This window comes from Lathamus discolor, chromosome 6, assembly GCF_037157495.1.
Source record: "Lathamus discolor isolate bLatDis1 chromosome 6, bLatDis1.hap1, whole genome shotgun sequence".
Lineage (NCBI taxonomy): Eukaryota > Metazoa > Chordata > Aves > Psittaciformes > Psittacidae > Lathamus > Lathamus discolor.
In genome coordinates this window covers 48950814-48965705 of record NC_088889.1, presented here as the reverse complement: position 1 = coordinate 48965705, position 14892 = coordinate 48950814, and positions in this window count along the sequence as shown.

The following is a 14892-nucleotide window of genomic DNA, read 5'->3' as shown; positions in this document are numbered from 1 at the left end:
ACCATTAATTTTCATGGATAGATTCAAGTATTAAGTGCTGTAACTCATGCTTGACAATTTGTAGTTGGCTGTAGGCCAATAAGAAAAGTGTCTAGTCTTGATATGAAGACATAAGGAGATGAAGAATTCAGTACATTAGCTTGTTCTAGTGGTTAATCATTTTCTATGTCTCATTCTTCACTTGAATTTGTCTGGCTTTATAATTCGTGCACTCAGTCCTCAGTAAAACTTAGTCTGCTCATAGCCCTTTCCTGCTGGTGTTTTATGCCTCCAACAGCACCAATTCATTTATCAAGTCATAAATCAAGTAATCTCATTTTCAGTAAATCAGACAGCTTGAGGACTGTAAGTCTTTACTGTAAGGTATTTTCTTTAGATCTTGAATAATTACCAAGATTCTTTTGCACCTTCCCCAGCTTTTCAGCAGCCTTTCAAAATAAATATCCTGCATATGATTAGTCTCATGAGTACCACAAAGGGAAGAAAAGCAACCTGGTACTTCTACTCACTATTCCTATGTTTATGCATTCAAGGATTGATTTCACCCTTTCTGCCACAGTGTCTCTCTGGAGTGAAACTGCTCCATGCTCTGACAGCCCTGATCTGTTTCAGAGCACTGTTTTTCAGGGTAGAGTTTCTGATTACACATCTCCTAATCTCCTGTCTGGTTCCCACATGCATAACTTTGCATTTGGCTGTAGTAAAAGTCTTTTTACTTGAATGTGGCTGATTTGCTAAGTGATCCAGATAGCCTCCTCTATATAAAAGCTTTCTCCTCATCATTGCCATTCCACCAGGCATTCTAATACCTGCATATTTTATCAGCAGTGCATTTATATTTACATCTACAGCAATGATGAAAATGTTAATTAGCACTGAATCTAAAATTCATACTAATACAACTTCCTACTACTGGCTTTTGCAAAAGCCCAGGTGATATGGCTTTATTCTGTTCTGATTTATGCAAAAAGCCAAGGAGAATTCACATCCTGTACATACATTCACTCCTGTCCGGGGAGGATTCTGTTGATAACCATGTTATCTCTTCATGGAGCCACAGAAGTTAGGGCTAGAAAGTACTTTCAGAGTATCTCTAGTGTCTTCCTGCTCATGACAGGGATGTTTCAATTATTCTTGATTTTTATTCCCCCCCCCCCCCCCCGGATTATTTTGATGCTGGAAAATACATCCCTAGATTTTCTTATTCTTTGTCAAAGGATTCTCTATCATCACTTAATATTTTTTAAGCCTGAGCTGCTGTTACCCTTGTTGGTGCATACCTATTGAGATTATTGACTGCCATTTTTTAATACTGGCACAGGACAGACACTCCTCAACTCTTTGGATATTTCCCACTGCTACAGGATTTATGAAATATCAATATCAGCAGGCTAGATTTCAGTTAAATAAGTTCTATTAGTATTCCCATGTAAGCTATCCGGGCCTGCTGATTTTAAAATATTTACGCCCAGTACATACTTTACATTCCACCTAGTCTCTAATGGAGTGGAAAATTTTTCATCAGCCCATGTGATATAAGTGCATCATCTTTCTTCTTTCCAAATGCAGAACAGAAATATTTCTGGAATATTTGTCATTTCTGCAATATTATCATTTCATCATCTGCATCAGGCAGCAGCATGTACCCTTGTTAAGACTTCTGTTGTTAATATACTCTTAACTGATTTTATTGTCTTAAAGCCTGCCAGCCAATGATTTTCCTGTTGTCTTTTTGTTGTTGTTGTCTATTTTTACATTCTATAACTTCTAATTTATATTGATTGCTATATATTTCCCATTTTGTCCATTTGCCATGTAAGCTTTTTATTTTCTGATTATGCCTTCACTTCATACATTGACCCAGGATGACATTTTAAACAACACTGTTCTTTATTATGCTTATAAAATAAAGACTTTTTTTTAATCCAGTGACTCTTAAACATCTTCCAGTTATTGTCAATATTTTTCTGTCTGAGCTTCTCTTCCTCAGTTTTGCTGTGTTTTGTCCTGCTCTGTAACCTGGTTCATTGGTCTCTGAGACTCTTCTTCCCCAGTGGTATCTTACGCGTTGTTATTATTTAGTACATCGAGCTATTATTTATTAAAGCACCTGTGGATCTGAGTTACTAATAATTCTGGAATACTCAGTGGTTATCCTTAAGAAAGAGCATATCCTCCTTAGGTTATGTCCTTCTTGTACTCCTCTTTTACTCACTGTCTCATTGGAGACAGACTAAAACAAGATATTTTACTGTATAAATTATTGCAGCAGGTTTCAGAATGCTGGCTAAATTGATTTTCTTGTTAACAACAAATATCTCTTATTTTGTACTGCTACCTCCACTCTTAGCAGCAGTATATAAACAGCTGAAGATTTCCTCCTTTCTTTAACCTTTGTGACATTGGTTCAATTTGTCCATAAGGCTGAGTTACACAGCAGTTCCATTAGAAACCAGGGTCCTTTTGCGTTGTTCATTGAACACAGTCACTGATATTTCACCGTTATCTTACTTTTGTTATGTCACTTTCAGAATACATTACGTATGAATATTTTTCTCATTCAAGTGGATAGCCTCAGGCATGGAGAAGTTTATCACACAGGACTGAAAATAATACCCAGAAGTCTGGACAAGCATCTATCTAACCTCATCATCTATTGCAGCGGGCATATACATGCATATGATGAACATATCAAAGTGATATACAAGGAGGCTACTGCACTTTTTAAAAGGTAGCTTTAACCTTTTCTTCCTTTCCTTTCAGATCTTGTCACTGTCCTGGTAACTGTTCCACAACAAAGACATGACCCCAACAAATATCAGCTGGTCAGGTGGGGTAAGAGCCAAATGGTCCCAAATCTTTTTGATGACTAAGAAAAGTCACATGAAAAAGGCTGTTTATCTCTACAGATACATTAAATAAATAACTACATCATCAAATATTCATCTGTATCTTATACAGCAAATCTCCCCATCAGTAGGCATAACTGCAGCATAGACTGCATAGGCATGGCCATGATATTGTCTAAAGACTAAGTTTTCATTTTGGAAAGTTATAAAGAGACTTTTTTGTGAAGAATTTCATGGGACTAAAGAAGAACGTAGCCCTGAAGAATGTTTTTGTGAAGTCTTTTTGTGAAGAATTTAATGGATTAAGTAAGAACGTAGCCCTGAAGAATGTTTAGTTCATGACTTATCGGATATGAATTTTTGTCATATTGTGATCTATGATTATGAGATATTTTACACTTACTACAAATGCCAGCTTAAAAATATCCAGCCCAGTGAACTTTAAAACCATAATTTCTGTGACTTTCTAGTCTAGAAGAGACCAGAAATGATGCTCCAGATATCAAATAATCCCAGGCATCCTGCAGATCTTCCAGCTACAACTAGTATAACTGATGCTGGTAATGAGAAATCAGCCTCAGAAATGGAAGAAAAACAGATAAAGTGAGAGGAAACTTGAGCGAAGGTCCTGATGCACCTTTCAGCTCCTCAGCTGTGAAAGTCATCTGCACAATTAGCTGTGACTCTTCGTCTATGGACTGATCCAGTTCTTGACAGTGCTGCAAAGATGGAAGATTGTCCCAGTTTCTTGATGTGATATACTTACATCTCCATTCTGTATTAGCTATTCTCTGTCTATAAGAATACTGTGATTCTTTGCTTTCCATCTGCTCTAATTCCGTATTCACACAGTTGTGAGAGGTGGACACTTCTGGATGATTATGCGCTCCATCCTAAGGAGATGGAACTGTCTCCACTGGTGATAGACGGAGCCAGATGAATAGTTCAGGCCTGTTTCTTGGCTTCTGGGTAGCTGAAGTCAGGCAAAATAATCCCAGGCTGACACTCAAACTAGGTGCTTTCTGTTTTGTAACACGCTGACTAACTACGAGGCAGATCTTGAACTGGTAACATGAGAGTCAGAAAAAAAGCCCAAATTAGGCTCTTACGCATAAGTAAATATCACTTCTTTCATAATTTGACCACTATCACACCTATGCCATCAAATGATTTCAGAAGGCTTTTTTTTTTTTTTTTTATAGTTGCCTTTGCAGATGTGAACTAAATTCCGTTTTTTATATCTTTCCAAAGGAAAAATGAAAATTAATACAAGGGGAATTTGAGAGTAAAAAGGCTAGTACTGAATTTTGCTTCTTCAGAAAAAAAAAAAAAGACATAGTTGCTTTTTGATTCAAAGCCATTTTAAATCTTGTTGTAATGTTAGGCATGCTATTAGGAAGAAATACTCTATCATAGTTTAACACAGCCAAAGATGATATCAGATTATAAAATTCTTTTGGAGTCAGCTACATTTTCTCTAGGCTTTTTTCTTAAGGCATATCCATACTAATACAAGCAATTAAGGGTTCTTTATTAGCCAGTCTCAGAGGTACAGACTTAGCCATCAATTGATGTTCTTCTTGACACCCTAATAAGTCCAGAGGACAAAGAAATAATACATCTTCCCCAGATAAACTGCTTCTGTAGCATGATCCCAGTCACGAACAACTACTAACTATGTTACTTTGACTATAAAACATTCACATGTGCATAATTCTGTGAACATTTAACTGTCACTTACCTGCAAACATCACTGCAGCCCAAATAAAACTCAGATAAACTAGGAATTTACAAGCCCTGCTTCCTGCTATAGGGAACTATATTGTCCCTTACTTCTCCCTTAAACTACAACAGGTCCACTATCTTTCTCCCACTTGTTATGTTCCCTATATTCTCAATGCCCTTGCCCCATGATCAGGATAAAGAAAAATGATCAAAATTCATTACCAGGTGGGCAGCTCAGCAGTAGTTAACACTTTCTAGCAGAGCAATTGGACTAGACTTAGCTAATGATCTTTTTTTTAGGGCATTTTTGGTATAGCAGAACAGCTTCTCCTGAATGTCCCAAGAAGCTATGTTTACAGAGGTAGCCTTTAGAAATGTTTATAACTGATGAGCTAATAACTAGGGAAAAGTTGCAGGTAGATGAGTCCATGTCTTCGCCTGCTGGCAACAGTCCTGTAACCTCATCTCGCAGGTTCTAGGTGGAGACATTCCTGGGCAGTTGTTGTGTCCCTTTATCGTGATCCGTGAATATTAACACTGTGACACCCAATTCCTTTCTTTCCAAGAGAGCAAAAAAATGGTGCTGTCATGTTCCCCAAGGCTGGTGGATAGCCATATAAAAATTAGGGCAACCGGATATGCCCTGAGGAGTTGTGCACAAGCAAATTGGGCATCCCAGGGGAACAATCCACCCAGTAGCCCTTGTTAATCTCCTCCTACCTGCTAGATGACAGAGAGAAAATAATCTGCTGAAAGTTCTTACAGTGTCAGAACAGCTCCTCTGTGACTTTTGTCCATGCTGATATCTGGGTATCAGCAAAGTACTAATTTGAATGGTAATACATTGAAAAAAAGTACATATTAACAGGTGGAGTGACAATTACAAACTCTGCCAATTATGGAAGTTAATACAGGTTTCTCTATGATACTGAATAAATTCCAACAATCTTATCTGCAAGCAACCTCCACCACATAGCCCCTAGTCAGACCCTGCTGCTGGCTAAGAACATGGTCCCTCAGATCCATCATCTGAAGCAGGTGTAATAGCTTCGCAGAGCTGTCTGTCACCCACACAGAGCAAGAGGTCAGTGGGTGCACTGGTGTATACTTCATACCTGCACCTGGCATGCCATTGAGTTTGAAAGACCAGAACATGCTGGAATTAACAAATTGCAGGCCCTGCCTTCAGGGCTTTGTAGGCACTGGGATCTGAAAATTTAAGCTTTGCTGGATACTACATTTCAGGACCAAGACCAATCCAATTTACAGTGGCTCCAATATCCACTCAAACTTGCAGCCTTGGGTTTATCTCAGCAAAGCTTTTTGAGCAAGAGTTTTTCTTTTTTTCAGGTTGCTTTATACTTACCTACTGTGGTCGGAATGTGTCATGATAATGGAGTTTTTCCTTTAAAACAAGCACCAAACCCATTTCAGGAAGGGGTTCTTTTATTCACTTTAAAAGCTATAAAGACTTCTTTTAAAGAATGTGAACACATTGGTTGCACAAATTCACAATGTACAGAAAATGATGGAATTCTGTATAACCACAAAATATTAGAACTCAAAGCAAATAGACGTATTTGGGGTCATCAAACAGTCATTGTTCTGAATAATGTCTAGGAGAGTAGATTTATGGGATGGAAATTAGATCAAAGTTTCAAGGATAGCAAGTAAAACAGACTGCTAAAAGATTTTGTGAAAGGCTGAAAAGAAAAAAGAGCTCGGCATTGTCACTCTCTCTGTCTTCAGACTGCTTCAGATAAGAAACTGTCCTTGAATTGAGGGACTTTCCTGTAAGGTGAGGAAAACATTTACAGCAGCATAAAAAAAGGACCAAATGCAAAAACCTGTATGTGTGAATGATCATCATTAGCCATTGGCATTTGCGGTGGGCAGAGCTGCATGTATCATCTTGTTTGTTTATTATTGTAGGGAGGTCCATGGGTCTCCGTGCTTTCTGCAAGTGTTGGGAGTGTTGATGCAAATACAGAAGATGGCTAAGTTGCTGTATTTTATATGTTCTTACTGACTCCCCAGTGAGTAAATGATGCACAGTTTTCTCTCCAGCTGAGTGTCAAATTGGAATGAATTATACCACCTGACCACTTACACACGAGTTTTATGTTTAGCATGCACCCTTTATGTTGAGTTTATGACACTGCTGAATTTTCCAGAACTTCTTACAGCAGTTTTGTGTGCTTACACTGGGCTATGTTCAGTTAACAGTCTTTAATTTCCTGAGTGTGGCTTCTACTCACACAGAGTGGCTCAGGTTTAACATACAGGACTACTTCACACTTTGGAAAAAAAAACCTGCATCTCACTGAAAGACTCTTGAACTGCATTGAGCTTCATATGAAATGCTCCTTTCCTCTGTAGCCCCAGAATAGAAGGAACTTGGCATTCTGAGAGTGGTACAAAGTGGTATTGTTAAACAGAAGCTAATTAGGATGGGATTTCATGTTGCTAAGAGCTAAGTCTTCGGTATGCAGCAGACCCAAACAGCAAGGGCAAAGTGTAACTATTTAAGGCTGAAGTTTGCTATTTAAAGGAAAATGGTCATCCTTGCCCAAAAGTTAGCTGCAGACAGGAAAGTGTTTCTGTACCAACGACTAGATGATGGGCTGTCATGATTCCACCCAGTCAGTCCAGATCAAATGTGCTCAGGATATAAGCCAAGAGATTATTTTTTCAAACCTGCCAGCATCAAAAGCACCATCTGTGATTGATTTTTGGATAATGGAGTAAATAGCTACTGGAAATTCAGGACAGTTCCCAGAAATCTTGGTTTCTGGGAGGAATAAATATGAGCTTGTAGGAGTACCAAAGCTGCTGGATCCAAAACGTGCTGTCTCTTCTGCAGAGACTGAAAGACATGACCCAGTCACAAACCCATGTGACCATAACCTCTTGCAAGCAGGGGGATTTTGCCTGATCCTGGCATAATCCTTCCGTGGTGGAAGAGGTCCTGAATCTTCTCTCCTTTTATGCCTGCATGCCTACAATTCACAGACTATCTTCTATGACATCAGGCTTTAAATATAAATCTAGTCAATCTAAGCCCAGATAGTATCAGATGGGCACTGATTTCAGACAAGAATATAGAAATCTGGAACCAGTATTCTGCATTTCTGTATGTCTGCAGAGTGCTTTGCAGAGGGAATGTAAAGCTAGCAGTACAGGCTTAAAAGCTCTCCTAGATTTAAAAGCAAAAGCAACCCTTTCTTGCGGTAATGATGGAATTACTTTTGCTCATTAGAAGAATCAGATTACGATTTTGATCCAGCATAAAAACATTTTGTTAAAGTTCTTAATTTATAAAAGGTTTAATCTAAGGGGGTTTATTTCTGTGATGTCTTCTGAGAAGCTAAATAATTTTTTGGCGAACATAAATGGTGCATTCATCCTTATATGAAGAAATGAAGGCTCAGAGGAGAGAAGTGTCTTGTACAGAAACACCAGGCTTGAGTTTTGACCTGTTGTAAGGGTGGGTCCAGCTTTAACAAAAATTAGAAAATAGTCTTAAGGTTTTTTGTGGGTTTGCACCAAAGAGAAAACTGGTTCTTTGAACTTACACCTGAACTGAACATCCTTTCTTCTGCAACCATTGCCCTAGGAACACCTCCTACTCTCCTGCACAGTCCCATATGTTTATATAGTAAAACAATCCAATGCTTATCTGCTTCTTAGGAATAATTGCCCGGGTGTGAGTTAGACAAGATTATATGATAGCGTGTGCATCCAGTGTCTCAGAGACATGGTTTGGTGCTGACCCTTAGCACCCCTCCAGCAGAGAGCCCACAGCAAATCCACAGCCATAAATATTCCATCTCCCCTCAGATACCTCAGAGCTGTACCACCACCATGCTAGGAACAGCCTGGTTGTAGCTCATGTTTGTCTGATCCAAGATTTCTATGTATTTCAGCTGAGAAGAAATCCGTATTAGCTGTAATTATCAGAGGGCCTAAAGGGTGCAGATGCACAGTTGTGTTCATGTCTGTCAGAGGGCAATGACTGACTGTCCCACTGGGAGGTTTTTTTCCCTGGTAAGACAAAACTTGCTAAACTGTAGAGACAAACTGAGAGCCGCTAAGTGTTAGGCCAGTGGCTGAACGCAATGCCAAGGAGGCACAAGGCCTCACCTCATGTTTCCCTCCCTGTGTAAGCCAGCTCAGGTTGCACAGCTTGTGAGGACATTTCGTTGGATGCAATTCAGTGTTGTGCAGTTGAACCTGTCTGTTTAAAATGAGGCCTCCAAAGAGCTTCATGCTGTGAAATCTTTCTGAAGATATTACCAGGTAAATCTTTGATGCTTGCAGGCATTTGAAAACCAGTTTAAAAGAGTGTGAGTTAGTGGTGTTACGTTTCAGCAGAATGGCAGAGGGCTTTCCGGGTGCAGGTATTCACGGCTAAGATAGCCGGAAGATGTGTCCCACTGACTCTGCACCCAACTGTCCATTGGGAATGCAGCCCATTTCCCCACCGCAAATGTACACAGAGCAAAGTGAAACCGGACGAAGGCGTCGCCCGCTCCCGGGGCACCCGTTTTTGTCGGATTCCCTCGATGCACCAACGCCTGCGATAGAACTCCCTCAGCAGAAACCCGCCCGCAGCGCCGCAGCCACACACCAGGTGGCGCCAGAGCACAGGCGGCGGGGAAGGGCGCGGCCGTTCCCGACTGCCGGGGCGGCGGGTCCGCCTCAGGCGCCCAGGCATCGCGGGCTCCGCGCTTCGGTGCTCCGGCCCTAGCCGCTATCGAGCTGGGTCATGTTGTGGTTTTATATAACACATTTATTACTATAACATACCAGACATTATGCACTTATAATTCGTGTGTGTATGCACGCATTATTGCACATCTACACATACATACACGCGTAATATTATCGGTGTCTTTTATAGTAACTACAAATGTAAAGACACTTCTGAACAAAATAGAATACCAAAAGGAAAGACTGGATTGAAACGCCCCAATTTAAGTATCTGGACAAGGCCCCTGCTGATGGGACAGCTCTGCCAATGTCTGGCTAGTGGCAGTTCAAGCAGGAGGTATGCTGAAGTCTCTCCAGCGCAGAGTGGGCCCAGGAGCCCGATCACCCCTTAGTGTCACAGAATTACAGAGTGGTTTGAGTTGGAAGGAACCTTAAAGATCACCTGGTTCCAACCCCCTGCCATGGGCAGGGACACCTTCCACTAGACCAGGTTGCTGAAAGCCCTGTCCAACCTGGCCTTGAACACTGGCAGGGATGAGGCAGCCACAGCTTCCCTGGGCAACCTGTGCCAGTGCCTCACCACCCTCATAGTGAAGAATTTCTTCCTAATATCTAATCAAAATCTATCCTCTCTCAACTTAAAACCATTCCCCCTTGTCCTATCATTACATGCCCTTGTAAAAAGTTCCTCTCCAGATTTCTTGTAGCCCCCCTTTAGGTACTGAAAGGCTGCAATAAAGTCTCTCCGGATCCTTCTCTTCTGCAGGCTGAACAGCCCTAACTCTCATGACCTGTCTCTACATGTGATCAGGTGCTCTGAGCATCTTTATGGCCCTCCTCTGGACTTGCTCAAGTAGGTCCACAACCCTCTTGTGCTGGGGGCCCCAGAGCTGGAAGCAATACTGCAGGTGGAGTCTCACCAGAGCAGAGTAGAGGGGCAGAATCACCTCCCTTGACCTGCTGGCCAGGCTCCTTTTGATGCAGCCCATCTTCCCATACTTTCTCTCCTCCTCCTCCTTCCTCTGCAGAAAAAATCCCCAGAGTATCATTCATGAGCAAATGCCCCTCCTTCTGCCCCTCAACCAGGGTTTCCAGAATGACTGGAGAAGTTGAGCGTCCCAGCCAACTGAGCATTTGCAGGCTGAGTTCTGACCGCCTACTGTGTGCAATTAACACTGATTAAACAAATAACTAAAAATTACCCATGACATTCTATGCAGAAGGTCCGAACTCAGTTTTGCATTGGAGCTACATAAGCAGTTTTAATTAGCTGTCCATCTATGTGTCCAAGATGTGCTGCATCTTGGCATGGGTTTCTGAGGGAACTGGGGGACTCTGCATCTCTACACCAGCACTGCGGTTACTGGGCAGGAGAGGCAGTCACTGACAGAGGGAGAGGCCAGGCAGTGACTGCAACTACAGAGGCTCCTTTGCAGGCTCATAGGACTCTGGGCAAGGGAGCACTGCATTAGGAAGCGGGTGGAAGTGTCATATCACAACAATCAGCGCAACGATATTCAAGTGCCACTGAAATCTACAGCCAAGGTGATGGATTTCTATTACATGGGTTGCTGCCTCAGGCAGTGCATAGAGTGAAACACAAGTCCTAGATCAATCTCTGAGCCTCCCGAGGAGTGCTTATTGATTGCCAATGACAAAATAAAAAAATAAAATTAGGATGACATATTCAAAATTGGCACCTTTTTCTGGTCACCCTGTTGCAGGCACCCTGAGAATGGTTTTGAGAGACACCCAACCCCTGAATTTCCCAGCACCTTCAAAACTGAGCCAACAATATTTTGCCCAGAGGCAGAGGCACACACAAAATTAGGTTTTCCTTTTTAAGATGCTTGTTGGCTGTGTTTGAAAGCCATCTTATCCTCTATCAGTTTTACCTTTCCCCTCCTGCGGAATTTTCTGGAAATCTTAAACTGCCTCACAAAAATTATGCAGATGAATAAAGCCTCCCCTCCACCCATTCCCGCCATGTCCTTTCATCCTGGCAGCTGTACTGTTTGTCAGTTGTTGCTGTGTGCAAGCGGGTGGGTGGGTGGGTATCGGGCAGGCACCTCCAGACTTCATGGGGAAGAGTGTGCTATATAACACTTGATGCTTTTGCAGTGAAGAGGGCTGGGTGAGACCTTTAGGGCAGTGGGTGAAGTCTTAGTGACATGATACTGTTATGGCAAGACTGTGAATTTGTTCCTGGCACATGGAAGCTTCCCTCTGTGACCAAAGTGAAAAGTGTGAGATTTGATTCATATGCTTTTAGACGTGACAGAAGAGAGAGCAGCATGCACATTTTCTCTGTATGTCATATTTCTGTGTGTACACTTGCATGCTGGGCCACATAGTGGCATATCCTGTGCTCCTCACCAGTGCTTCCCACTAACCCCATCCAGTCAAAGTACTATTAAACACTGCTTGTTTAGGCTGCCTGCTGACATAATTTGCCAGTGCTGTCCATTAAAATTAATCTGCAATATCATTTGAACCTGCCTCTGTCAGCTTGTAATACCTACAAGCTTGAGTTACTGCTTTGAACTGCTGCTAGCCCTTTGGGAGTGGTACACAAATGCTGCTGCTAACCCTTTGGGAATAGTACAGAAATGTTTTCCTTGCCAACTCTTGGCAGGAAAGCCCCAGGACTAACCCCATAACTCAGTTAACAGTATAAAAGTGGGCTTGTCCCCCCCTCCCCAGCCACAGGCACTATCACATCATGTTGTCTTCCAAAAGAGGTCAGTGCTTTCCTGCTGTTTTTGTGGATCCCCATGGAAACCAGCAGGAACAGTCCTGCCAGGGAAGCTCAGCAACTGCTGCTTCTCAAGTATTTTGCATGGGGATCTCATCTGCAGAGAGACAGAGCCCTCTCCAAGGCTGCTTACCTGCAGATGATGCCACCTGGGAGATGCAGGCAGAGGGACCTCCATGGGGGCTTCTGACATTTCCACCCCCCATGTGGGAGTGAAATAATTTCTCCCTTTACACAGCGTGTTGACAAGCCTGAAAGATCCCAGATCAGAGATCACAGACAGCTGGGAGCTGTGTGCCTGGCTCTGGTGTGAGACCAGGAAAGGAGCCAAAATCCTCTCCAGCTAACAATGCCTCCCTCCTGCGCTACACCATGGAGGACAGGCTGCCTGCTGATTCTAGCAATGGAGGCTCTGCAAGTAGGAGTCCTATGGCAGGGATCTGTGCTGTTCCCCCCACCCCATCCCTACATTTGGTAGCCGTAGGCATGACTTCCACACAAGACTGGGAAGGCAGCCAAAACCCTTCCCGCAGACTAGCCCCATCTCCTACTAGTGTCTTCTCTTTCCTGCTCACAGCCAGTACAGGCCACCCTACTTGTGGAGAGGCAGGGATCTTCCATCAGAGCATGGTGTTTTGTGCAGTCTCTCCTGCGCTGACCACAGACCTACCCCAGGTGCCCATGCTGAAGTTCTCAGATCAGCACCCAAACAGAGTGCAAGCTGAGAACTACATTACACTTCACTGAATGTATTAATTTAGCAATTCTGGTAAATGGAATTTCTCCTCAGCTCTGCCATAGGGGTACAGCAGGGACAAGGACTGCTACTTCTCTTGGCCTGCCAAAACCTCTCCCACCCAAAAACTCTGTTTATAGCTTTAGTGGGGATCAGGCAGGAGTTCACTCCCCATGATCCCTTGTGGTCTGAGGGGGTTTTTTGCTGAGAAGCTGTTTGCAGTAATGTCTGGATGCATAACTATAATCTTCAACAGCATAGTAAGGGTCTGTGCTATACTGTGGAGCTCCTCTGGCGACCTGCAGCACACACTATTGCCTCCTCAATGCTCACTCTTACTGAACATGTCCCTCAGACAGCTGATGTTTAAGAACTGGGCTGAGATGACCAGTCTGTCCATACCAGTAATCTATAATCTGTTCCTTACTCCCAACGTGGTTGGGTTCCTTTCCCTAGTGCAGCTTTTTGCACTGTGCTTCCAGAACCTGCTCTGTAAATGGGTATTTCCCTGGCATTTCACAGGAAACCTGGGGAAGCAAAATGACTATATGCCGCTGCCTACTTTGCCTGAACTGTGCTCCTGGGAGGCCGGACGTGCTGCTGCTGTTGAAGGAGGGGTCAAGGTATATGGGCTCTTGCCTGCAGCAGGAGAACTGTGACCATCTCTCACATCACTGAGGCTGCAGGAGCAGCAGGCCCAGTTCTCCAGGGCTCTTCCTGATTCCTTCCAATACCTTCTCCCAGCTCCATCCCCCCTCTTCCTATGCCTCCTTTTCCTCTGTGGGAGCAGCGAGACCCCTCATCCTTAGGGCAGCAACATTTAGTTTTTCAAGTACTGTTGAGCCAGCTCTGCATAGTTGTAGCATCTGGGCTTGATACAGTTTACCTGTGAGATTCATTATGTCTGGTATCAATTGCACAGCACTTTATGCTGTAACCTGTGGACTCTGAAAAAGATTCAAAGCGTGCCGTGGTATGTGGGAACCGTATGGGCTGCATACCAGCCAATGCCAGACACACAAGATCACACAAAACAAATACACTTGCAAGGACTGTTTTCTTCCTCCTTAGCCTGAAGACTCCCATACGCTGTCCTCCTTTCTTCTGCCCTCTGGAACAGGAGTTTAACAGGCACACACAAGCATACTGATAACAACCCCAAATTTACTTTTTAAGCTCCAGTTGTCTAATCTATGATGTAGATAAACCTATGAGAATACATGCATTAGAAAACATTAATTATTGTGAGAGATGTTAAATCTGTGTATGTTATAGAAGGGAAAGTAAAGTTTTTTGTCACAGACTAATGATAGTTGATGGCTTCTTAATCTAGTAGAGAAAGACCTAATGCAATTTGGTATATGGAGGCTGAAAATGGAGAAGCACAGAGATGAAACAAGCTGTGAGCTATTAACACTGAGTAGCACTGGAGTTACCCGTGGGATGATGCCCTAAGGAAAATGAAAATTCTCCACTGTTTTGCTCTGTGCCAGTCAAGGCTGTATATATAAAACATATGCTCTCACTTAAGTTCTTGGTACACACAAATGTCTTTATGTCCTTTATGTGTGTGAAGTGTGACGAGATTGCCATAACACAACCAAAACCAGCTGACAAAGTACCCAAGGGCAATGGTTTCCTGGCCCTCCCACTGGGTCCTCCCACGAGCAACTGGTTTATGCAGTGAGGTGATCCACAGCTGCCAGTCTTACTTTCTGCTACATGAACTTGTCATTGCTGATTAGAAGAGAAGCAAAGCAGGGTTTTGCAGGTCTGTGTCATATCTGTCAGCACACTGCAAGCCCAGGAGGAACAGAGTAAGGGAACTAGGCACAAAGGCCATTTTCAATGTCTTTAAGCCTCTAACACAGGTGGAATTCAGAGAACTACAATATGAAGCCTAAGTTCCCTGCGGAGAGATACAAGTACCTCAAACAGGTGTTTCAAGGTATTGTCTTGTTTTTATGCAAGTTTTTTCCCACATTAGATTTAGTTCTGACACATGGACTTGGTCTGGCTGGTGTCCTTGCCCCTTTGGTAAGTTTTCATCAGTGCTGTGACTGGAACGTAACGTTCTCTCCCACCTGCAGAACTATGACAACTTTGCTTGCTAG